Source organism: Drosophila gunungcola (genome assembly GCF_025200985.1).
Source record: "Drosophila gunungcola strain Sukarami chromosome 2R unlocalized genomic scaffold, Dgunungcola_SK_2 000020F, whole genome shotgun sequence".
Lineage (NCBI taxonomy): Eukaryota > Metazoa > Arthropoda > Insecta > Diptera > Drosophilidae > Drosophila > Drosophila gunungcola.
The window spans coordinates 25,885-29,848 of record NW_026453174.1 but is presented as its reverse complement, the minus strand read 5'-3'; positions in this window follow the sequence as shown (position 1 = coordinate 29,848).

Sequence of the window (3,964 nt, the reverse complement as noted above, 5' to 3'; positions counted from 1 at the left end):
TGAGTGGACCACGAAAAACTATACGCACACTACCTCGGCCTCAGTCACTTGGCCAAACAAGTTGCAGTTCGATGAGGTTCAGGCGGTGTTAAAAGGTTTTTCAAAAAGGTTTTTATTTGGGTAGGGCAAGGAAACGTGAACAGGAGTCTTAAAGTAGATCAGAACTTACACTTATCACTGAGCCACAGAATTGATAGATATAAAACCAATTTTCGGCCCATAGCTTAAATCGTATTTCGAATTAATTTATATCTCGAAAACTTTTGGTTTATTTCTCTATCAAACTAAAACACTTCTTAACGAGGTAAGTCGAGACGTAACATTTCCTTAGTGGTTAATTTTAGTTAGTTTGTAATTAGTTCTGAAACCCTAGGCACTTAAATAATAATATTAAGTCCCTATTTCCTAATGGCATACTTTATGCTTTAATTAAACTGTCTTCAAATTTTGATTGTATTTTTTTTCTGTCCATAATTTTGTAAAAGGTTTTAACAGATAGTTTAGCCAAAATTGCCATTTAGTCGTCGATTATCTTAGAATAATCTTTACATTTCAATAAAGACAAAATAACAACAAGTTAGAAATAAGTTTTTTAGTTTCAATTAATTTATAAATTATTATTTATTATATATTATTATTATTATTACACCCACACAACGGTTGAGTTGAAACAGGACAATCGAACGGCAACTCAAGTTGCAACTTCAGTATGAGCTCGGCTCGGTTCGCTCCGAACATGCTGTTCGAACACGTTGCAGAGCCCTGTTCGATGAAGCTGGATGCAACCGGCCAAGTTTAAAGTGATGCCCCAATGATGGCCAATAAGCGATCCTGCACGTGACTCGGGCTCTGGGCTGAATGATAATGACGGAGACCTCAATTTGATGGTTCGGGCCTTTTTGGGGGAGCAACTTTCATCGGCAATCAAATCAATTATGTGGGTAAAAGTCGTGTTTCCCTGGCCGCAGAATTGCTGGGGCTCCTCTTCGGAAACTGATCGAATCTTCATGGTCCATGGGATCCATTTGGTGATTTGTCAGCGTGTCGAACAAAACACAAATCATGTTCATCAAAGTGTGGCTACAAATGTGTGTTTTGTGGCTTTTTTTTGTGGCAAATTTATAACTTGTTGTGGTGACTCGGGCTTCAACTGCGATTGCTGCAGTTTGCAGTTTTACAAATTGTTTTCGAACATTTGTTCAAAGTGATTTATTGTCGGTTATTTACAATCCGCCTCTTGACCAGTTGGGAAAATTGTTCATTTTTGTTTTATTTCTCACGAGCCTCGGCTTCTTCACAGCCACACAACTTTGGCATTCGGTAGCCAAACGGCAAACGGCTAAAAAGAAGGAGGAGGAGTGGCTTAAACCTAAGGCCAGCATCTAATGCATTTCTCGGATACGTGTGTCGCCTTAATTGATATGTCATTTATGCTAATTCCTGGCCAGAGAGCACAGGAATTCGCTATCTTGACGGGCAACAAGATGTGTTTAGTGCAGTTAGAGTCGGGTAACATTCGATGGCAGCCTATTAAATGCAATTAAGTTAATTTAAACAGTTTTGTGGAAAGCGCTGACAGCTAACAATAAACAGGTGCCCGCGGCTCAGGCCCGAAAACAATTGAACATCCATTGTTGTTTACTTGATTTAAGCCAGACTAAAGTCTGAGTCACTCGGATGATGCGCCGCTGCTAGTCCCAATAATAATAATAATGGTTGACGTCAATTATCGGCAATTGCAGTCGTCTCCGTAAGTACCCGTACTCCAATCAGAGTTTAGTTCGGCCTGACCCAGATTGCAGAGTCACAACAGTCTTTTGCCGAAGTACCTACAACATAGTTTATTGTGTGCCAAGACTTTTAAATTCCAGATAATTGTTTTATGGCCCCTGCGAAGTCTCTTTATAGCAGCCAATCGATTGTTGATTAGCCGCAGCAGCGTGAAAATGTCGCTGGCAACATTGTAGTGCCACTCTCGAGGATTGTGGGTGTCTCAGCGGGAGGGGAGCCTCAAATCAGGCATTGTTTTAATATCAATGTTATTTGCACTTAAGAGCCTTAAGCTTCGGAAGATTAAAAAACATTAAAAACAAGCTTTTCTGTTCAAAATGCGGTTTTAAGATTTAATTTTGCAGTTGGTATTTCCTAACATTTTACAAAATACCCTTACACCTTTGTTGTTTCCTTTTTTTTTTGCAATGCACAATTCAACTATTTAGTCTTTTAGTTTTTGTTTTTATTATGATAAATAAAATCTTAAAACATAGTTTTTTGATTTAATAAAATAATTACAATTTTGTTTTGACTGTGACAGGTTTTCTGTTTGTAAATCAAAGAAAAGGGAACCTCTAATCAGGCATTGTTTTAAAATCAATATAATTTGCACTTGAGTGCCTTAAGCGTCAGAAGATTAAAAAACATTAAAACCAAGCATATCTGTTCAAAATGTGTTATTAAAAGTTAATTTTGCAGTTGGTACTTCCTAACATTTTACAAAATACTTGAACACCTTCGCTGTTTTCATTTTTTTGAAATGCACAAAGCAACTATTTAGTGTTTCTTGTCAAAGTCTTTTGTTTGTATTATTATTAGTTTAGTATTTAAGAAACTTTGTTTTGACTTTGACAGAATCAAAGAAAAGTTTTTTGTTTAAGTCTTTTGTTCTATCCAATTTTAATTTTAAGCAGTGAGTAAAATGTTTCAAATTTTGGTAATCAGGAGAAACATAAAAAGCAAATAAAATAGAAAGTTGTAAACTATGTTTTCTTTCTTTTCAACATTTTTAATTATACAAATATTTTACGATTTAAGTAGACCAACCTAATTACTTACCATAAAATTAGAAGCTAAAAAAAACCATTGTAAACTTTATTTGTTACCTCTGGCCTTTTGAATGAGTGGAAGTCGGCTTACGCCACTCCAGTGGCAGTGTCGTTCAATAACCATAAAATAATATATAAAACCCACAAAAACAAAGCACTGCCATGAAACAATCGAGAATGGCCCGAAAATTCCAGCTAAACAACAACTTTACCAAAAACCGAAATACAATAAAAACGAAGCCGGAGAGAGAGGAGAATTGCTTTCGGTGTTTATTGTTGTGGCTGCAAAGCGTCAACGGAGGGCAACGCTTGGTTTCACATTACCCCCAGCTTCCGCTGACAGACCGAATGTCAAGCAGCCAAACAACAGAACAACCGAACAACCAAACAACCAGACAACCAGTGAAGCGATCAGGCGGACGAGGAGCGAGAAAATCGCATTTGGAAAATGATTTTTTGGACTAAACTGCGATTGCCCATAAACAAGTGTAAATTGAGCTGGAAAAGCGGAAAACGCTGCCAAACGCAACCAACGCATCCGATTTCAGGCAGCGGCAAAAGGTCGAGAGCAGGCCGATTTATTAACAAGACACTGCGAACGCCTTGGCATTTTGCATTGTGCTCGTAATTACGAAACAACGCAGCAGCCAGCAGATACAGATAGAGATACAGATGTATCTGCGCCCCATTAGCTCATCCTCCTCACCCCCGCAACGCAGCAAGTGTTAATAGAGCTGAACCAGAAAAAAAAGGTGGAATTGGAAAACTGGGAAAAAAGGAAATGCTCGCTGACCCAAGCAGCTGGAGGTTTCCTTTTATTTATTTTCGTTTTTTCTTTACCTGAAGATACTTTCTTTGGGGCGATAGGGTTAGCGCTAAGGACAACTCATTGATAATGACTGGCGCCAGCTGGTTGGCGGCTCACTTAGACAAATTGATTACTAATTGGTTTGTCAGGGCGGCAAGAAGAGAGGCACAGATAGCCCAGGAATAACCCAAGAACCAAGGACCAAGGACCAAGGAACAAAGACCAGTTAAAGTGTTGAATTAAACTTTATTGGATGTAATTACAATTTTACAGAAACTGGAAAGTCGTTTACAATATATGTATAACTCTATATTTTGTTTGTGTTTTTTTTTAG